Source organism: Heterodontus francisci, unplaced genomic scaffold, assembly GCF_036365525.1.
Source record: "Heterodontus francisci isolate sHetFra1 unplaced genomic scaffold, sHetFra1.hap1 HAP1_SCAFFOLD_58, whole genome shotgun sequence".
In the NCBI taxonomy this organism is placed as follows: domain Eukaryota; kingdom Metazoa; phylum Chordata; class Chondrichthyes; order Heterodontiformes; family Heterodontidae; genus Heterodontus; species Heterodontus francisci.
Genome location: NW_027142006.1, coordinates 156,833 through 180,042, shown reverse-complemented (window position 1 = coordinate 180,042; position 23,210 = coordinate 156,833). Strand labels below are relative to the sequence as shown.

Genomic DNA, 23,210 nt, shown 5'->3' with positions numbered 1-23,210 from the left:
GACCCCTCATTTTAAACTCCATCTGTCAAAGCATTGCTCACTCACTTTATCAAGAAGATTTGAAAATACATTTCTTGCCAAAGGATAATATTCTGCTTCTGCTCCCTCGCCGTTTGCTTTTCCCGTTAGTCTTTCATTTGGTGTAAATCCAGAGAAAGTAAAGATGGAAGGAAGGGAGGGAGGGAAAAATCTTCCTCCTTTTCGTGATCCCTATTTGATCTTCATTCCAGTCCAATTTGGTGAAGAATTCCAATTGTCTGTCTCAATTTTAATTAAGTATAAACAATTCTGGAATCACCTTCTAGATATTTAGTTCAGAGATGCAGCACTGAAACAGGCCCTTCGGCCCACCGAGTCCGTGCCGACCATCAACCACCCATTTATACTAATCCGACACCAAACCCATATTCCTACCACATCCCCACCTGTCCCTATATTTCTCTGCCACCTACCTATACTAGGGGCAATTTATAATGGTCAATTAACATATCAACCTGCAAGTCTTTGGCATGTGGGAGGAAACCAGAGCCCCCAGAGAAAACACACGCAGACACAGAGAGAACTTGCAAACTCCACACAGGCAGTCCCCGGAATTGAACCCAGGTCGCTGGAGTTGTGAGGCTGCAGTGCTAACCACTGCGCCGCCAAGATATTGACAAGAACAGGTGTCCAGGCTGACTTAACACAGAATTTCCCCCCCCCCCCCTGGAAACAACAATGCACGAGACCGTTCATAAACTAACAACAAGGATGGGATTTGAACCCACACGCGCAAAGCACAATAGATTAACAATCCATCATGTTAACCTCTCCGCCACCTTGTCAACTGTTTTGGTGTGATGGTCACCTTCAGCTCAGATCCTGACTGTGCATCCAGATGTGCAATGATGGAAATGTAGCTTCTGTAAGTAAATGAAATTTCCATCACATCAGGTCATGGCCTGTTGGGAATGGAGCGGTGTGAAACATTCCAGACCATGTCCAACACGTTTCTACTCAGTGTGAAAACTCACCACGGAAAGACTGGAACATACAAACATTTGATCACACCATGATCAACATCACTCAGACACCTGAACCATTAGGTCACTGACGAAGTCATGATGACTTCTAATTTCTCATGAAATGACAACTGAACTGACTGGAAGAATTGCTTTAACTCCACATGATCAGAGAGACACAGCCTCAGCCGACTTGTCAGGTGGCGTAAACAGATATTACTGCTTCTGATCTTCACCAGAACAGAGAGTGAGATGTAACATTGATCATCAAACAGACTGTGAGAGAATACAACAGAATAAAACACATGGAGAGACACTGTGGAAAAACAAATAGATTTGACTGGAATGTTGAATTTTAATTGGAATGGATAAAACACCAGAAACAACTGATTAAATTGGGATTCTCATCATCATATTGATCTGGGACAGAAAAGAAAAACTGATGGAAAGAAGGGAAGAAGGAAGAAAAGAAAGGATGGAACTGTTTACTTTTTTCAGTTTTTTCACTTGCCCATCAAGGCTGGATAAAAAAGTTGCAAATAACAGAGAATTTCACCAAAAAGGGAGATTAAATGCTGCCGAAACCTTGGATTGAAGGATGCCCCAACAGATCACCTGTTTAACTGTCTCCTCACTGGGGGATTTCAATCAGTGAGCAATATTATTCACTACTTTTTTTGTGAAATAAACCCAGAACTGTCACTTGGAATTAATATCTGTGTTCCGACTCCTGAATAATAAAATTGTGAGTTTCTCGATATTTTCTGGACACAGTTCCTGCTGAAAGAACTAAGAACTCTTTTCTAATTTACACAATGCTATATACAAACTCATCAAGACTCCTAAGCTGGCACCCTTGGTGCTGCTCTCTCTTCTCCCAAACCTCATCTCATGTGACTGTTACATCATCACTCTGACAGTGGGAGAGGTTGATCCCACTGTCTTCAGCATTAACCCTTTACATTCTTATGCTACACTGTCTGTCCAAAAAATGGTTAGAGAACTTCCTTCATTTATCGAAACACCAACAGCTGCCAGTTGTAAATCAACTCAAACCCATCAGAGAGAGAGAGAGAGAGAGACTGTCAGAGAACTTCCTGCATCCAGTCCTGACCCTGTCACACTCAGCAGCTGCTCACCCAGACCCCACTCTCATCAACACTGAATACTGTTACCGAGACCCTTCAAATAATGTTTATAAAAGGCGGAAACATTCAAAGTTCATCGCAGCTGGACTGAATGGAACAAAGTTTAATATCTTTTCACCGTCACTCGGTGACCACATGAGAGACAGTCCTTAAATCAGTCGCATAAATTATCAGCTGAAAGAATGTTTGTCATTGGGTTGAATAATTTCTGTGTGAGAAATATTCCAGCATCATAAACCAGGGGAACGTGCTGACTGAGCTGTGTCTTCATCTCTTCTGGTCAGTCGGACAGTTCACCCTTCATTCTGCTCTGATTCGCTTTCCCCAAACGGATCTTCAGATTCTCAAATCGTCATAGAGTCGTCCAGCATAGAAACAGGTCCTTCGGCCCACCGCATCCATGTCGACCATAATGCCTATCTATACTAATCCCACCTGCCTGCATTAATTCCATATCCCTCTCTGCCTTGCTCATTCAAGTACCTGTCCAGATGCCTCTTAATTGTCACTACTGTTCCTGCCTCCACCACCTCCTCAGGCAGCTCATTCCAGATACCCACGATTCTTTATGTGAAAAATTTACCCCTTTGATCCCCTTTAAACCTCCTCCCTCTCACCTTAAATCTATGCCCTCTAATTTTAGTCACCCCTCCCATAGGAAACAGACTCTGGATATCTATGCTATCTATGCCTTTCATAATTTTATATACCTCTATCATGTCTCCTCTCAGCCTCCTTCGCTCCAGGGAAAACAGACCCAGCCTGTCCAATCTCTCTTGATAACTCATGCCCTCCAAACCAAGCAACATCCTTGTGAATCTTTTCTGCACCCTTTCTAGCTTAATCACATCTTTCCTGTAATGCGGCAACCAGAACTGCACACAGTACTCCAAATATGGCCTTACCAACGTTATGTATAACTGTAACATGACGTCCTAACACTTGTACTCAATGCCTCGGCTGATGAAGGCAAGCATGCCATACGCCCTCTTCACCACCCTGTCTACCTGTGTTGCCACTTTCAGGGAACTATGTACTTGCACACCAAGGTCTCTCTGCTCAACAACACTCCCCAGAGCCCTGCCATTCACTGTATATGTCCTGCCCTGGCTTAACTTCACAAAATGCATCACTTCACACTTGTCTGCATTAAATTCCATTTGCCAAGCCCTTGTCCACTTTCCCAGTTGATCTATATCCTGTTGTAACCTTAGACAACCTTCTTCACTGTCCACTATACCACCAATTTTGGTGTCTTCTGCAAACTTACTAATCATGCCCCTTACATTCACATCCAAGTCATTCATATATATGAAAAACAACAGGGGGTCCAGCACCGATCCCTGCGGCACACCACTGGTCACCGGCCTCCAATCTGAAAAACAACCCTCCACTACCACCCTCTGCGTCCTATCACCAAGCCAATTTTGCATCCAATTTGCGAGCTCATCCTGGATCCCATTTGTTCGAACCTTCTGGACCAGCCTACCAAGTGGGACCTTGTCAAAGGCCTTGCTAAAGTCCATGTGGACAACATCCATCGCCCTGCCCTCGTCAATCCTCTTGGTCACTTCCTTGAAAAACTCAATCAAATTCGTGAGACATGATTTCCCACGCACAAAGCCATGCTGACTATCGCTAATCAGACCATGCCTTTCCAGAAGCATATAAATTCTGTCTCTCAGAATCCCTTCCAATAACCTTCCCACCACTGATGTAAGACTCACCGGCCTGTCGTTTCCTAGCTTATCCCTTCTGCCCTTCTTAATAAAGGCACAACAATAGCTATCCTCCAGTTTTCCGGTACCTCACCCGTAGCTAACGATGACACAAAAATCTCTGCCAGGGCCCCAGCAATCTCCTCCCTTTCTTCCCATAGCATCCTAGGATACACCTGGTCAGGCCCTGGGGATTTATCCACCTTAATGCACTTCAAAACCTCCAACACCTCATCCTTTGTAATGTTGATATGCTCCAGGATATCAGTGTTCCTTCCCTTGAACTCACTAGCTTCCACGACCTCCTCCACGGTAAATACGGATAAGAAATATTCATTTAAGACCTCGCCCATTTCCCGTGGCTCCACACATAGATTGCCACACTGATCCTTAAGGGGACCTACTCTCTCCCTAGCTACCCTTTTACTCTTAATATACTTATAGAATCTTTTAGGATTCTCCTTTATCTTATGTGCCAGGGAAATCCCATGGCCCCTTTTCGCCCACCTAATTTCCTTCTTAAGTGTAGTCTCCCTATACTCCTCGAGTGAGTCGCCCGATCCCAGCTGCCTATACCTGACATATGCCTCCTTCTTTGTCCTGACCAGACCTTAATATCCCTCGTCAACCAAGGTTCCCTAAACTTGTCAGCTTGCCCTTCCATCTAACAGGAGCATGCCTGCCCTGAACTCTTCCTATCTCATTTTTAAAAGCCTCCCACTTACCTGCAAACAGCCTCTCCCATTCAACTTTTTAGAGTTCCTGTCTGATGCCATCGAAATTAGCCTTCCCCCAATTTAGGACTTCAACCTGAGGACCAGTCCTATCCTTTTCCAGAACTATCTTGAAGCTAATAGAGTTATGGTCACTGGTCCCAAAGTGCTCCCCCACTGGCACATCAACCACCTGCCCATCCTCATTTCCTAAGGGGAGGTCGAGTGTAGCCCCTTCTCTAGTAGGACCATCCATATACTGCTTCAGAAAACTATCCTGGACACATTTAACAAATTCTTCCCCATCTAATCCCTGAGCACTAAGGCAGTCCCAGTCAATGTTAGGGAAGTTAAAATCACCTACTATTACAACCCTATAATTCCTACACCTATCTGTGATTTCCCTACATATATGCTCCTCCACTTCCCTCTGACTATTGGGGGGCCTATAGTATAATCCCATCAAAGTGATCACCCTTTTCTTATTTCTAACTTCTACCCACAGGTCCTCGCTAGACATTCCCCCCCCCGGATATCCTCTCTAAGTACTGCTGTGATGTCCTCCCTAATCAATAGTGCAACTCTCCCTCCTCTCTTACCTCCACCTCTGGCACGTCGAAAGCTTTGGTACCCCGGAACATTGAGCTGCCAGTCCTGCCCATCCCTCAACCACGTTTCCGTAATAGCTACAATATCACAATCCCATGTACCGATCCATGCTCTGAGTTCATCTGCCTTACCTGTAAGGCTTCTTGCATTAAAGTAAATGCAGTTTAGCCTACCAGACCTTCCACGCTCCCTGTCCTGCCCCTGCCCAGTCTGCCTACTGGAATGGCTTGCTTTAACCTCTACATTTGCCACAACCATCTCATCTGAGAGATTACTACTTTAGATCCCACCCCCTGCAAGACTAGTTTAAACCCTCCTGATTAGTACTAGCAAACCTCTCTGCAAGGATATTGGTCCCCCTCCAGTTCAGATGCAACCCATCCTTCTTCTACAGGTCACCTCTGCACCAGAAGAGATCCCAATAATCCAAGTAGCTGAAGCCCTCCCGCCTTCGCCAGTCTTCAGCAACGCATTCATTTGCCTTATCCTCCTATTCCTACCCTCACTATCACGTGGAATAATCCTGAGATTACAACCCTAGAGGTCCTGCTTTTTAACCTTCTGCCTAACTCCCTATATTCACTTTGCAGGACCTCATCTCACTTCCTGCCTATGTCGTTAGTACCAATATGGACCACGAACTCTGGCTGCTCACCTTCCCCTTTCAGAATGTCCTGCAGCCGCTCCGAGACATCCTTGACCATAGCACCAGGGTGGCAACATACCATCCTGGAGTCTCGTTTGTGGCCACAGAAACGCCAATCTGCACCCATTACTATAGAATCCCCATCAGTATAGCTCTTGCAACACTTTTCCTCCGTGGTGCCACAAACTTGGCTGTTGCTGCTTTCCCCTGGGAGGTCATCCCTCCGCAACAGTATCCAAAGCGGTATATCTGTTTGAGAGGGGGATGGCCACAGGGGACTCCTGCACCATCTGCTACTCCGTCTGTTGGTCACCCATCTCTTTTCTGCCTGTGCAGCCATTACCTGCATTGTGACCACCTCACTAAACATGCTATCCACAACGTCCTCAGCATCGCGGATGCTCCACAGTAAATCCACCTGCAGCTCCAGTTCCGTAATGCGGGTAGCCACTAGCTGCAGCTGGATACACTTCCTGCAGACATGGTCACCAGGGACACTGGAAGCGTCCCTGATTTCCCTCAAAGCGCAGGAGGAGCATATCACGGGGCTGAGCTCTCCTGTCATGACTTACCCTTAGGTTAATTAGTTACTACCTTCATTAAAAAATACTAATTATACTAGGGTAATTGTTCTACCCACTACAATCTAAAGTCCTGAAAAAAAGAACACTTTAGTAGTACTCACCTTATCACCAGAGGTTTTTTTTTCCAACAAAAAAAAACAACTTTCCCCTTATTTTTTAAGATATTCAAACAGCTGCTACTTACCAACCAATCGGCTTGCAGCTCTCCTCTGATGTCACTGTTTGCCTTTTTTGTTCAATATTCCGGCGCATTGGAAGAGGTTTGACTGCTCTCCGCTCCCAGAAGGTAAGAGACTGGGCCTCGATCCTCGGGGTCAATTTACAGGCTCCGCTCCCGGTGTTCACCCCACAGGTCCGCTCTGCTCCTCGCCTCTCCACTCTTGGAAGGTAAGAGCAAATCTGGACACTGGGTTTTCTTATATAGTTCCTTTCGATTTTTCTTGCTCCTGAATGATAATATATTCCAACCTTGGATCAACCTTGCGTTGTGTCCCAGTCTCGGTTAAAAGTGACACATAACGGCACCAACACTCTGAAACATACAACATGGTCACACTCTGCTTCAGTGAGATTAATGCTGAAGCAGTTTCCATGTCGAATGCGATTGTGAACAAATTTCTTTCGAGGAAATTGTGGGTGATTGAGTATTTGCACTGAATTTCTGTGCAAGAAGCGACAGTATCAAACAGCCATTCCCAAATCACTTCCTTCACAAAGACAAAAACTGTGCTGTCTTAACGTGTGACTCAACTTCACAAACAAATCTGAACTCGAAGTTCAGGAAAAGACAGAGAAGTGAATAATTGACAGTGTAATCTTTGAATCATAATTTTCTGTTTCTTCGCAGAAGTGAGGCTCAACCCGAAGACACGCGAGATTACGGAAATCTACAAATTTGGAATGAGAAAGCATAAAGTAGTGAAACAGTTGGTGAGTACATTGTGGCACTGAAGAATTTATCACGACATTGCAACTTTGACACATTCTTAGATCGTACATTATGAGACAGATTTGTGCTTATATTGGCGGATGAGAAAAGATACTAAACGCACAAAATCCCACATTTGAGCGAGCGTGTAAGATTGCTCTTGACATGGAGATAGCATCAAAGAATGCTCGGGAATTGCGTCCTATGCCAGTGACAGTAATACACTTCAGAGGAACTTAAACACACTGGTAAAATGGGCTTTCACACAACAGATAAAATTTTACACAGAGAAGTGTGAAGTGATACAGTTTGGGAGGAAGAATGAGACAATGTACACCAATCTTTTTTGATCAAGGTTTGAAAAGGTTGCGAAGAGCAAACAGGACACTTGGCTTTATTAATAGAGGCATAGAGTAAAAGCAAATAAGTTATGCTAAACCTTTATAAAACACTGGGGCTGAATGGCCTCTTCCTGTACCTCCACAGAAAGCTTCCACTCCAGTCTCGGACACCCTCTTCAGGATCACTCTCCATACATCCCGCCACTCCACGCACAGATATCTCCCTCAGGATCAGATCACAGCTCCACTGTCCTGCCACATCCAGTCGTGAATGGTGGTGGATAATTAAATAACTAACAAGATGAGGAGGCTCCAAAAACATTCACATCCTCAATGATGGTGGTGCTGAGCACGTCAGTGCAAAAGATGAAGCTGAAGCATTTGCAACCATCTTCAGTCAGAAATATTAAGTGGATTTGATCTGTGCTTATTTCAGCTCCTCATGCTCGCTGGTGCCTTGGTTCTCTGGTGCTAATTTCAGAGTAAATCATGCAGCTTGACCATTGGAGCCAAAGAAAAAGACACAGGAGAGGTTGAAAGTGCCAAAACCTGGGATTGCACCAAGAACTGTTTAACTGTTAGTACAGCACGAACTCAACAAAGCTATTTCAACAACACACTAAAGCCACCATTCTGTCACTGCTTTGGAAGACAATATATACATTAAAGTGTTTGTAAAAAGTTACAGAACACAACATGTGAGTAATATGCCCCATTGTTTTCTCAGTACTGATGGATTGTGAAGTGGGAGACAGCCAGAAGTCCCACTGAGCAGCACGGACCCTGAGCTGTGAGTGAAATGAGATAAAGTTCAATCTTTAGCAGAGAGATTCTGGAGAGAGGTAAGAGTCCTGAATCAAGGAAAGACTTTCTGACATAATAAAAGCCAAATACTGCAGATGCTGGAAATCTGAAATAAAAACAAAAAGTGCTCGAAATATTCAGTAGGTCTGGCAGCATCTGTGGAGAGAGAAACAGAGAAAACATTTCAGGTCTGTGACCTTTCATCAGAACAGACAAAGGTTAAAAAAGAATTAGGTTTTAAACAAGTGAAGGGGAGGGGTGTGTGCGAGAGAACAAAGGGGAAGTTGTTTGATAGGGCAGAGTGCAGGAGAGATTAAATAACAAAGCTGTCCTGGGACAAAGGCAAAGAGTGTGTTAATGCTTGTGGTTGCCTGACACCAGTCATGCTCTGAAGTTATTGAACTCAATGTTCAGTACACAAGGCTGCAGAGTGCTGAATCGAAAGGTCAGGTGCTGCTCCTCGAGCTTGTGTTGATGTTCACTGGAACACTGGAACAGGCCAGAGACAGAAATGTTGACATGAGAACAGAGGGCAGTGTTGAAATGGCAAGCAACCAGAAGCTCAGGGTCATGCTTTCACACTGAGCAGAGGTGTTCCACCTAATCTGCGTTTGGTCTCCCCGGTTTAGAGGAGACTGCATTGTGAGCAGTGAATACAGTATACATAATTGAAAGAAGTACAAGTAAATCGCTGCTTCACCTGAAAAGAGTGTATCGGGCTTTGGATAATGAGCAGAGAGGAGGGAAAAGGGCAGGTATTATATCTCCTGCGATTGCATGGGAAGGTGCCTTGGGAAGGGGACGAGGTGTTGGGGTAATGGAGGAGTGGACCAGGCTGTCGTGGAGGGAACAAACCCTTCAGAATGCTGACAGGGGAGGGGAGGATGCGTTTGGTGGTGGCATCACGCTGGAGGTGGCGGAAATGGTGGAGGATGATCCTTTGGATGTGGAGGCAGGTGGGGTGGAAAGTGAGGACAAGGGGAACCCTGTCGCAGTTCTGGGAGGGAGGGGAAGGCGGAGGGCAGAGGTTGAGGGTCCTGTCAACTACACTGGGGGGGGGTAGTTGAAATCTGGTGATGTTGTTGAATTTAATTTCAAACACTCCTTGAACTCTCTGCCGATGGAGACTGAAAAAGGGAAGAACAACCACACAACAAGGCTCTCAAATCCAAGACCCTGAGATTAAAAGTCTCATGCTCTACCAACTGAGCGAACAAGACCTGATACAGTACTTCTACTCTGTCTGTTATTGGACGGATGCAGCTGTTGGCTCCACCCCAAGGGCGGGAATTTGTTCCACCAACCATGAAGCAGCTTCCCATCAATTCCCCAGATTATCAGGAAATCCACTTCCAGAAGCCCCAAAGTGTGATATATTCCTCTCACTCATCAATAATAAAACTGAAATCTTTTTACCTTCCAAATGCTGCCATCTATTTTGTCAGTATTTATTTCTCTCTCCTTTTTATTTAGTTCATGCATTCCTTAAGAATTTGTTTTCCAATTATTTCTCAGGGAAGAAATGAACAGATCTGGCAGCTCAAAACTGGGCATCCATGAGGCACTGTGGGCCATCAGCAGCAGCACAATTGTATTTAAACACAGTATGTTACCTCATGGCCTGACATATCCCTCACTCTACCATTACCATCAAGCCAAGGGAGCAAGAGTGGTTCAATGAAGTGTGCAGGATGGCATGTCAGGAGCAGCACCAAGCAGACCTAAAAATGAGGTGTCAACCTGGTGAAGCTACAACACAGGATTACTTGCATGTCAAACACTGGAAGCAGCATGCAATAGACAGAGCTAAGCGATCTAACAACCAACAGATCAGATCAAAGCAGTGCAGTCCTGCCACATCCAGACCTGAATGGTGGTGGATAACTAAACAATTAACAGGAGGTCAAGGCTCCACAAATATTCCCATCCTTAATGATAGGGGAGACCAGCATAACAGTGCAAAATACAAGGTTGAATCATTTGCAACCACCTTCAGCCAGAAGTGCCAAGTTGATGATCCATCTGGGCCTCCTCCTGAGGTCCCCAGCATCACAGATGCCAATCTTCAGCTAATCCAATTCACTCCACATGATATTTGCAGCGGTTCAAGAAGGCAGCTCACCACCACCTTCTCAAGGGCAATTAGGGATGGGCAATAAATGCTGGCCTGGCCAGCGTCGCCCATATCCCATGAATGAATAAAAAGAAAATCAAGAAATGGCTGAAGGCTCTGGATACTGACAACATCCCGGCTGTAGTGCTGAAGACTTATGCTCCAGAACTAGCCGTGCCACCAGCCAAGCTGTTCCAGTACAGCTACAACACTGGCATCTACCCGGCAATGTGGAATATTGCCCAGGTATGTTCTGTACACAAAAAGCAGGACAAATCCAACCCGGTCAATTACTGCCCCATCAGCCTCCTCTTGATCATCAGTAAAGTGATGGAAGGTGTCGTTGACAGTGCTATCAAGCAGCACTTACACAGCAATAACCTGCTCTTCATTGCTCATTTTGGGTTCCGCCAGGGCCACTCAGTTCCTGACCTCATTATGGCCTTGGCCCAAATATGGGCAGAACAGTTGAATTCAGGAGGTGAGTTGAGGTGACAGTGACTGCTGTTGCCAAGAGCATCAAGGAGCCTTTGCAAAATTGAAGTCAATTTTAATCAGGGGAAAACTCTCCACTAGTTGGAGTCATACATCGCGCAAAGGAACATGGTGATGCTTGTTGGTGGCCAAAAATCTCGGTCCCAGAACATCACTCAGGACTTCCTCAGGGTAGTGTCCTGGGCCCCAACCATCTTCAGCTGCTTCATCAATGACCTTCCCTCTGTAATAAGGTCAGAAGTGGGGATGTTCGCTGATGATTGCAAAATGTTCTGTCGCATTAACATCTCCTCAGACACTGAAGCAATGCAAGTCCACATGTAGAAAGACCTGGACAACATTGGGCTTGGGCTAACAAGTGGCAAGTAACATTCACGCAACAAAAATGCCAGGCAATGACCATTTCCAACAAGAGAGAATCTAACCATCTCCCCTTGATATTCAATGACATTACCATTGCTGAATCCTTCACTATCAACATTCTGGGGGTTACCATTGTGCAGAAACTGAATTGGATCAGCCATATAAATAGCATAGCTACAAGAGCAGGTCAGAGGCTGGAAATTCTGCTGTGACTGACTCACCTCCTGTCCACCAGCTACAAGGCACAAGTCAGGAGTGTGATGCAATACTCCCCACTTGCCTGGATGAGTGTAGCTCCAACAACACCAAAGAAACTCAACACCATCCAGGACAAAGCAGATCACTTGATCAGCACTCCATCCACTACTTTAAATATTCACTTCCTGCACCACCAGTGAACAGTGGCAGCAGTGTGTACCATCTACAAGATGCACTGCAGCAACTCACCAAGCCTCCTTCAACAACACCTTGAGAACCTGGAAGGACATTGAATGAATGGGAACACCACCATCTGCAAGCTCCCCTCCAAGCTGCACACCATCTTGACTTGGAACTATATCACCGTTCCTTCACTGTCACTTGATCAAAATCTTGGAACTCCCTTCCCAACAGCACTGTTGTTTATACAACACATGGACTGTAGTGGCTCAAATAAGCTGCTCACCACCACCTTCTCAAGGGCAATAAAGGATCGACAATAAAGGCTGCGTTTGCTGACAACACAACCACTAGGTGGCACAACTCGCTTTCTCCCCCTCCTTCGCACCGGCCGCTTCCACCCTCCACAGTCGCTCACTCCAGACCTCACTGCTCCCCCCACTTCCCTGGACGATTGCCCCCGATCGCGTCACCCAATTCTCTGGTCGCTTGCTCACTCCCCACCCCCCCCTCCCCTCCAGCCGCTAGCTCTATGCTGCGCTGCTTCCCTTCTCTCGGCCACTTACTCCCACGTTTGTCCAGTCTCCACGCGCCGCCCGAAGAAGTAAGGTGGGCTGCAAAGTGTGACATAGGAGCGAGTAGTGAGTGGCCTGGAGGAGGGAAGTGGCACGGCCTAGAGCTAGCAGTTGGATCGGGGATTGGGGGGTTGAGAGCGAGCAGCCAGAGAGCTCGGTGACGCGAGCCGGGAACGATCGGCCAGGGGAGCATCGAGGTGTGGAGCGAGCGGCTGAGGGGAGGAAGCGTCGAGGCCTGGAGCGAGTTGCCGAGGGGGGAGAGCTCCAGCCTCAAAGTCTCCTATTCAGCCGCTTCCTCCAGCTGAGTGAGGGGCTGGATACCCGATGATGCTTTCGCGCACATGAGCGAAGATGGACCAGGCGCGGATATGCGATGACGTTGGCGCTGCGCAATGACATCATCCTGCGCATGTGCCACTTAATCCTGGCAAGATGTAGCTGTGCCTATGCACAGCTTGGCACAGTCCGATGATGTCAGCGGGCCGCTCCATTGACAGGAATCACATTGTGTCAGCAGTGCCCACAACCCAGGAAAGAATAAAAAAGAGATTTACCACAATGGTAACAGGGTGAGGGATTTCAGTTATGTGGAGAGATTGAAGAAGCTGGGGTTGTTCTCCTTGCAGCAGAGAAAATTCAGAAGAGATTTGACACATTTGTTCAAAATCATGGAGGTTTTCAATAGTTTAAATAAGGAGAAACTGTTTCCAGTGGTAAAAGGGTCAGTAAGCAGAGGACACAGATATCAGGTGATTGGCAGAAGAACCAGAGATGACATGAAGAACCATTTTTTACACAGCAATGTGTTGTGATAAAGAAAGAAAAGACTTGCATTTATATAGCACCTTTCAAGACCACTGGACATATCAAAGCACTTTGTAGACAATGAAATACTTTTGAAGTGTAATCAATGTTGTCATGTCAGAAATGCAGCAGCTAATACACACAAACAGCAATGTGATAATGACCAACTGATCTGAGGGGCAAATATTGATCACAACACCAGGGAGAATTGCTCTTCACTTGTTTGAAATTGCAGCATGGGATCTTTTACATTCACCCAAACATGCAGACCAGGTCTTGGTTTAACATCACACCTGAAAGGCAGCACCTTCAACACCCTCAGTGCTGCACTGGAGTGTCAGCTGTGAAATCTGAACCCAGAAGCTTGTGATTTCGAGGTGAGTGTGACCAACTGAGCCACAGCTTTTACCTGAGTCTCAATCCTTCTACCAACAGTTTCTCTCTATCGGGTCTGTCACGACCCCTCATGATTGTGAACACCTCTATCAAATCTCCTCTCTAAGGAGAAGAACCCCAGCTTCTCCAATCTAACCACATAACTGAAATCCTAACCACACGTTGCAGAAAGCAATTTTTCCTCAAGTTCCTTCTGGTTTTGTGAGTCTCTTTAAATCTGTAACCTTCGTTATGGACCGTTCAGCAGTTAGAAACAGTTCCTCAGTATTTACCCCACCTCAAACCTTCAAGGAAGCTCTGAAAAGTAACTGAAAATCAAGTTGTCAGAAGTGGGATTTAAACACATGCCTCCAGTGAAAGCTGCAACCTGAACAGAGAAGCTGGAACCGCTCAGTCACCTCAACTGTTCAGACCTTTTTGACCTCGTCATCACTTCTGTACTTTGAAAGGTTCACTCAGTTCAGGAACTTGTTCAATGTTGCTGGAATGCTCAGTGATTGGGATATTAACTCCCCCGGGTTTTCCTGAGCTTGTTCTCGGTGTTTGGGGATGTTTGTCCTGGGCCGTGGAATCTTGCATCCCTGTAATGGACATTAACCCACTGATTGAATCTGTATTCACTGCTTTCCGCTGGTGCTGGGTAATTGCAGAGTGTGGGGCTGGAATGTTGCTGCTTGTCCCGGCCTCACTCACTCTGGGAAAGAGTGAATAATTGATGCGTCTGTTTCTGTATCTGAAATGTGACTTCGATCTGCTGTTATTAACCGAGGCAGCGCTGCAGAAGGATACGTTAATAATCTCTCACTAATCAACTGCAAACAGTCAGAATGTGTAACTTTGAGCAGCACTTTCTGCACCGTCAGGGCTGGAAAATTGAGGGAGGGAGAGACACTGTCAGTATCTGAGTGTATACAGCACTGTACAGAGAAAGAGCCAATATACCGGGGCTGAGACACAGTGCATCTTTTGACATTTAATCACAATAATATTCGGAGTCAGGAACTGAAAAGGATGAAAAACCAAATAACAAGAGCAAAAGTAAGAAAACTAAGTAATTCTAGATTAGCTGATTATCTTTCACTGTGTTACCTGGTAGTCTACTGTTTTATAATTAATGCTCTCTCCACTGTGGCCAGGGAATGATTTCTTCTCAAGGGCTGAATATTAACAAAACTTCTTGGAATTTAAAATCTTTCAAAATTAATTCCATGGAGCTAATGGGGAAAAGTCAAATAACTGCATCAATTACAGGAGAGCTGGTGGGTGATGACGTGGATGTGTCTGCAGTGTGCAGGACCAGACTGTTTCTATAGATTCACAATGAATGTTCCACCCTTTATTTGGAACAGTATAACTGATTGTGGACAATGGCTATTCTGGTTGCAGCAACCTGAAGATTTAACTCATTGACAGCCTGCTTTAGGGGAATCGAGAAAGAACAACACCCAGCTCTGTCAGTTAGTGTGCTTATTTATACACTACAATTTGTTGGTTCAAGCACTTAAAAGGATGAGGCTTTATTAACTTAAACTCTTCTCCATCTGCTGTATTACTCTTGCTGTTGATTCTTCAAAGATAAGGTTAATCAAGACTTTCTTTGTGAAATCCATGCTGACTGTGTTTCATTATATTTTCATTTTCATATGTATTTTCTACTTTTGGGGATTACAGGATATTATAATTTTTTATTGATTTTATTTTTATTTATTGCATTTATTGCCCATCCCTAATTCCCTCGAGAAGGTAGTGGTGAGCTGCCTTCTTGAACCACTACAGTCGATGTGGTGCTGTTAGGAAGGGAGTTCCAGGATTTTGACCCAGCCACAGTGAAGGAACGGTGATATAGTTCCAATTCCAGGATGGTGTGTGGCTCAGAGGGGAACTTGCAGGTGGTGGTGTTCCCATGCATCTGCTGCCCTTGTCCTTCTAGGTGATAGAAGTCACGGGTTTGGAAGGTGCTGTGGAAGGAGGCTTGCTGCGTTGCTGCAGTGCATCTTGTGGATGGAACACGCTGTGTGTTGGTGATAGAGAGAGTGAATGAGGCGCCAATCAAGTGGGCTGCTTTGTCCTGGATGACGTTGAGCTTCTTAAGTGTTGTTGGAGCTGCACCCATCCAGGCAATGGAGAGTATTGCATCACACTCCTGACTTGTGCCTCTTCGATAGGGGACAGGCTTTGGGGAGTCAGGAGGTGAGTTACTTGCCGCAGGATTCCTAGTGTCTGACCTGCTCTTGTAGCCATGATATTTATATGGCTACTGCAGTTCAGTTTCTGGTCAATGGTAACCCCCAGGATGTTGATAGTGGGGGATTCAGCAATCGTAATGCTGTTGAATGTCAAGGGGAGATGGTTAGATTCTCTCTTGTTTCAGAAGGTCATTGCCTGGGACTTGTGTGACTCGAATGTGAAATATCCTTATTGTAGGGTATTGTATTGTACTGTACAGTGACTACACTTGGAAAGTCCTTCATTGGCTGTAAAAGGCTTTACAAAGTCCTGTGGTCGTGAACTGCATGTGTTGCTTTTTCCATTGTTATCAGTGTCATTTTGATCAAAAGATAGGTTTCGTGAGCACAAAGTTTAAATCAATGTTGATTCAAATAATGTAAAAGCATCTATATTCTTGCACGATACTTAATAATCACCATCTTCCTTTCCTTACAGAGTACAATGTTTTTGACCCTGAAATTGATTCCACAATCTCAGTCCCTCAGACAATTTCAGCCCAGTTCTGATGAAAGATCACAGATCTGAAACGTTAACTATGTTTCTCTCTCCACAGATGCTGTCAGGCCTGCTGAGTATTTCCAGCATTTTCAAGAGTCTCGATTTAATGAATAGGAAACTTGTTTCAGATCAGATTGGGAGACAGTGTGAAACCACTCCATCGTACTCGTATCTGAGATTCTGAGGACAGGTGACTGTTAGTGGAAGACATCATTAATTAAATGTACCTAGCAACAGCTCAGACCAATTATTATTTTACAAGGTGGTGTGATGACCATCCAGGGGTTAAAAGGAGGGATTTTGTCAGGTTTCAGTGTGCAGGAACACGAGAAGATCTCAGGGGTAAAGGCTCAGATCATGGACCAAGTTCTCCACCTGATGAGGGATCTAGACTGGACAAAGTGGACCGTGACACTCTGAGACCAAGTTCGACCAGTCCACACACCTGCTCGAGCTGTAAAGTTATATTCCCCAAGTTTGTTCAAGATAATTTTACTTCCAATTATTAAGTACTATTTTACTCTCAATAAAAGTTCTGGACTTATTAATCAAGTATCCTGTTGCTTTAATTGGTTAAAGTCATGCCCAAAGAGATTGTCCACAATAGACTTTCCAGAACTGAAAGATAAGTCTGCAAGGATTGCTAATTTTACAGCCCAGTTTAAAAAGAGAGATAAACCCAGGAACTACAGACCAGATTGTCTAATGTCAGTGGTGGGGAAACTTTTAGAGACAATTATCCAGGAGAAAATTAACTGGCACTTGGTAGAACATGGGCTAATAAATGACAGCCAGTACAGATTGGTTAACAGAAGATTGTGTATGAATTAATTAATGAATTAATTTCTTTGATGAAGTTTCACAGAGTGTTGACCAGGGTGGTGAGGTTGATGGTGTGTGTCTGCACTTCAAAATTGTGTTTGAAAAAGTACCATAAAATAGACTTGTGAACAAAATTTGAGCAGATGGGATTAAAGAGGCAGTGGCAGCGTGGATGCAAAATTGGCTGAGAGACGGAAAGCATAAAGTAGGGTGATTCAGAATGGAGGGACAAACACAGTAATGTCACTGTTGTTGCAGTGTGTGCAGTGTCTGACCCTGAGCTGTCCAAGGGAGGGGGCGGTTTGTGATTTTCCTGTGGGGTGTATTATCATCAGGGTATCTCTCTGAGCTGTCACAGGGATGGGGCAGTGTGTGATATCCTTGTGCATGTCATGCAGGCCCACTGGCGTGTTGTTCCATCCTGATGCCAAAGGACAGAGCCCTATCTATGGGCAAAAAGTCTCACTTCCCTGTGGGTGTCTTGAGAGAGAAGAAGGCTTAGGGAGTAAACCTGGACAGTAAATCCGGAGTGGAGTCCCGTAGGCGGTTACCTGTTACTTATCAGGTAGTTTTCCAATAACTCCTACAGCAGAGCTGGTCCCAAACAGTACTGTTTTTTTCCTTTCCTTTGGACAATACTAGCAATGCTGAGAGGGGGTCCTGATGCTCAGTGTCTCCATACTATTTTCCCAGGCCTGTGCCCTGGAGAGGACACTCCAGCTTCGTGGTTAAACATTAGCAAAACATGGGAAGAAACAGTTACCGATTATAAGCTCTCACTCAATTGGTGTAGAGTATGAGCACCAGGGGTTACTTTTGACAGTGGGAGAGATCATCGCGTCTCATTGGATAACTACCACCTACTCCAAGCTGTGCAGCCCCCAGTCAGTTAGGTGCTGTCCTGCCTCGACCTACTTGCTTCAATGGGTGCTTGCAGCTCAGAGAGATATCTCTCAACTGGCGGATTGATAATCTATGCACCAGGCAAGACAAACTCAACAAAGAAGACACCAGTGCTTCGCATCACAAGCTGGAATGTAAGGACCATGTGTCCTGACCTTAATGACAACCTTCTGCAGGTTGATGACACACACAAGACAGCTGTGATTGACAAGGAACTCACAAGGCTCAATGTGGACATTGCTGTGCTGCAAGAAACTAGAATCATTCAAAGTGGATCCCTCAAAGAGAAACATTCCACCTTCTTCAGGCAGGGGAAAGCCCAAGAGGCAACTCGTGGGTTTCACAGCAAAAAACACGCTACTTGCAATGAGTGAACCCCCCACAGTTGGCTCAGAGAGACTTCTTATCCTTCACTTGTCAACAAGCGAGGGCCCAGTTAATCTCATGTGCATCTATGTCCCGACACTCACCTCCACCCCAGATGTCAAGGATCAATTCTATGAGACACTTGACGCTGCCATCAGTAGAATTCCCAGCACCGAGGGACTGTATCTTCTCGGGGATTTCAACGCAAGCTTGGGTACTGACTACAGCTTGGCCAATGAGCATAGGGCACCAGGGGATTAGCAAGATGAACAAAAATGGACAGAGGTTTCTGGAGCTATGCTGTCACCATGGACTCTGTGTGACGAACAGCTACTTCCAGGTCAAGCTGTGCCACAAGGTGTCCTGGAGACGTCCGAGATCACGCCACTGGCACCAGCTAGACCTTATCATCACTAGACGTACCACCCTCAGCAGTATCCTCATCACACGCAGCTATCACAGCGCTGACTGTGACACTGACCACTCCCTGGTGTGTAACAAGGTCAGGCTTCAGCCAAGAAAGCTTCATCCATCCAAGAAGAAAGGTCGTTCTCGGATCAACACTAGCAGAACCAGTGACCCAGAAAGGACCCAGGAGTTCCTCAACATCCTCGATCAGGCTCTTTCAGAAAACACCCAAGGCCTCAGTGCGGTGTCAAAGTGGAATCATCTGCACGCCACCATCTATAACTCTGCACTCGCTGTGTATGGGAAAAGAGATGGGAGGAATGCGGACTGGTTTGAGGTTTATTGGACTGAAATGGAGTCAGTTACTGTAACTAAGAAGAGAGCCCTCATGAACTACAAACAAGTCCCCAGCAAACAAACTCGAGATGCTCTCAGAGCTGCCAGAAACAAGTCTCTGCAGACTGCTCGGCACTGCACCAATGAATACTGGTTAAAACTCTGCAACAGCATACAATCTGCCGCTGAATCTGGGGGATGCTAGAGGGACATATGAAGGAATTCAACACACCAAGGTTCCTTTGACAGCACCTTCCATACCCGCAACCTCTACCAACTAGAAGGACAAGGGCAGCAAATTCATGGGAACACCACCACCTGCAAGTTCCCCTCCAAGCCACACACTATCGTGACTTGGAACGATATCACCTTTCCTTCACTGTTGCTGGGTCAAAATCCTGGAACTCCCTTCCTAACAGCACTGTGGGTGTACCTACCTCACACAGACTGCAGCGGTTCAAGAAGGCAGCTCACCACCACATTCTCAAGGGAAATGAGGGATGGGCAATAAATGCTGGCTTAGCCAGTGATGACCACATCACATGAATGAATTAAAAAAAAATTATGAAAGCAACGGGCCCAGCAGTATCTAAATCAGCACCTTTGAAGACAAAGACAGGGACGATCATCACTGAATCTAACAAGCAGATGGAAAGGTGAGTGGAGCATTACCTTGAACTCTACATAACGGAGAACATTGTCATTGAAGTAGCTCTCAGCATCATTCCAGACTTCCCTGTCATGGAGGAGGTGGACAGTGACCCCACCATAGTGGAGCTCAACAAGGCCATTGACCGTCTTGCCAGTGGTAAAGCCCTGGGAAATGATGGTATTCCACCTGGAATCATCAAAAGTGGAAAAGCAGCTCTGCTGCAGCATCTCCATGAACTTCTGTGTCTCTGTTGGAAGGGGAGATCTGCGCCTCTAAACATGTGTGATGCAAACATTGTCACCTTGAACAACAATAAGGGGGAATCGCAGTGACTGCAGCAATTAGCGAGGCATCTGCTTGCTAAGTATTGTGGGGAAGGTCTTTGCTCACATTGCTCTGACCAGATTGCAGACCCTGACATCACACATCTATCCTGAGTCTCAGTGCAGGTTCAGAGCTGGTAGATCGACAGTCGACATGATTTTATCACTTCGGCAGTTACAGGAGAAGTACTGTGAACAGTACAGACCACTCTACATTGTCTTTACAGGCATCACCAAGGCCTTCGATCTTGTTAGCAGAGACAGACTCTTCAAACTGCTGTGGAAACTAGGCTGCCCTCCTGATCTCTTGGGCGTCATCTCTTCTTTCCACGAGAACATGCACAGTTCCGTCAGTTGAAATGGAGCAACATCAGACACTTTCACGATCAGCAGTGGGATAAAACAGGGCTGTGTCCTGGTGACAACTCTCTTCAGAACGTAGGAGGAGGCAGTTTAACCTGTCGAGCCTGATCTGTCATTCAATTAAATCCTTGCTGATCATCTACCTCAACACCACTTTCCCGCGCTCTCCCCATATCCCTTGATTTCATGAGTATCAAGATTTCTATCAATTTCTGTCCTGAACATGCTCAATGATTGAACTTTCACAAACCCCTGAGGTAGAGAATTCCAAAGATTCACCACCCTCTGAGTGAAGAAATTCCACCCTATCTCAGTTTTAAATGGCCTTTTAAATGAAACTTTAAGGAATACAAGCCCAGTTTCCTCAGAAGACAATCCCACCATCCCAGGGATTAGTCTGGTGACCCTCCGTTGAACTCCCTCTGTAGCAAGTATATCCTTCCTTAGATAAGGAAACCAAAACTGTACACAATACTCCAGCACGATCTCACCAAGGCTCTATACAATTGCAGCAAGACATCTTTATTCCTGTACTCATGACCCCTTGTGTTAAGGCCAACATACCATTTGCCTTCCTAATTGATTGCTGCACCTGCATGCGAGCTTTTAGTGTCTCATGAACAAGGACACCCAGGTCCCTTTGGACATCAACACTTCCCAACCTCTCACCATTTAAGAAATATTCTGTCTTTCTGTTTATTCTACCAAAGTGAATAACTTCACACTTATTCACATTATATTCCATCTGTCATTTCATTCACTTATCCTGTCCAAGTCCCCTGGAAGCCTCCTTGTAACCTCCTCACAGCTCACATCCTTTACAATTGGCATATTCTTCTCCATGCTGCTATTTTAAACTTTCAGTGACTCAGATGGGGGTGTCCACCTGCATAACAGAGCTGATGACAAGCTGTTCATCTTGGCAAGACCGCGGGCCAAGACCAAAATGAGTCAGTTCTTGGTCTGTGAGTTGCTGTTTGCTGATGACGCTGTGCTGACATCCCATAATGAAGTTCATTAACAGCAGCTTGTATATCGGTTCTCCCTGGCCTGCAAGGAGTTTGGACTGACGATCAGCATCAGGAAGATCAAAGTTATGGGCCAGGACGTAGAGACTCCACCTTCTATCAACATCGACAGGCTCACTTTGGAGGTTGTCAACAGCTTCACATACTTTGGATCAACAATCACCAGCAATCTGTCCCTTGATACTGAAATCAGCACCAGGATTGTCAATGCTGCAGCTGTCATGTCAAAGTTGAGAAGACGAGTGTGAACCGACAGCAAACTGATCGAAAATACAAAACCACACGTGTAACAGGCTTGTGTTCTCAGCACCCTCCTTTATAGTAGAGAAGCATCAACAACTTATGCAAGCCAAGAAAAACAGCTGAACAGCTTCCACCTCCGCTGTCTCAGATGGATATTGGGCATTTCCTGGCAGGACAGAGTGCCGAATACAGAAGTACACCAGCGTGCAGGGATCCGCAGCATGTTTGCCCTCTTGAGTCAGCAGTGACTCTGTTGACTGGGTCATGTGTACTGAATGGATGACGGTCGCTTTGCCAAAGACACGCTCTTTGGTGAGCTTGCTATCAGCACGAGACCAACAGGTCACCTACGTCTGTGATACAAGGACATCTGCAAAGCGAGATCTCAAGCTGACTGGGATTGGAGCCGATGCATGGGAAGTCCTTCCTGCTGACTGGAATTCCTGGGGAAAGGCATTCAGGAAGACCATGGGAAAAGCAGAGGACAAAAGAAATGACCAGATGGTGGGAAAGAGAGCTCAGAGGAAGGAAAAATTATCAGTCGACCTCGGGCCAATGATATTCATCTGTACCAGCTGCGGAAGGGATTGTCACTCACGAGTCATCCTCTACAGCCACAACAAACGATGTTTCACACAGAAGTGACGTACACCCCGGGTGTAGCCCATCGTCTTCCGAGACAGACGGTTGCCTATTACAATTACAACTACAGCTACAACTACAAGAGCGAGTCAGAGGCTGGGAACACTGCCGTGACAAACTCAGCTCTTGACTCGCCAAAGCCTGCCCACTATCTACAAGGCCTTCCTCTGATTTCAAGTGCACATGCATTTGTGATCTGGCTCTGTAGCTTAGTTGGTTAAAGCACCTGTCTAATAAACAGGAGATCCTGGGTTCAATTCCCAAAAGAACCTTATTTCACAGTCACAACATGCTTGAAAAGTTTCATTATCAATATTGACATCTGTGTCTTGTGAACTTTAATTCAAAATACTTGAAGAATTTCAATCACAAACAAAAACAGCCTTTGTGAAGGTTATGAGTTTGGAATGGCTGTTCCTCCTTGTCCAGAATTTCAGTGCTGATACATCAAAGGTAACTTCTTTGACATAAATTTGTTCACAGTTACATTCAACCTGGAAAACAGCTTGATATTAATCTCACTGAAGGAGAGTGTTTGTGTCATTATGTGTTGCTTTTAACCGAGACTGGGACATGACGCAAGTGGGAGGGTTTATCTGAGGTTGGGAATATTTGTCAGTCAGGAACAAGAAAAATCAAAGGAACCAAATAAGAAAACCTATGTCTCATGTGGTTACCGAGAAACGGTGAGAAGATATTAAACTTTGTTGTATTTAATACAACTGTGTGAACTTTGATCTTTGCGGCCTTTTATAAACAGTATTTGAAGGGTCTCAGGAAA

General features: G+C 45.5%; 1 non-coding gene across 1 annotated transcript; it reads left to right on the top strand.

The window, feature by feature from the left end:
• The first annotated feature begins 22,627 nt into the window (after window positions 1-22,627).
• Window positions 22,628-22,701, top strand: trnai-aau (transfer RNA isoleucine (anticodon AAU)). The gene has a single exon. It is a non-coding gene; the product is annotated as a tRNA-Ile (tRNA).
• The last annotated feature ends 509 nt before the right edge of the window (window positions 22,702-23,210 follow it).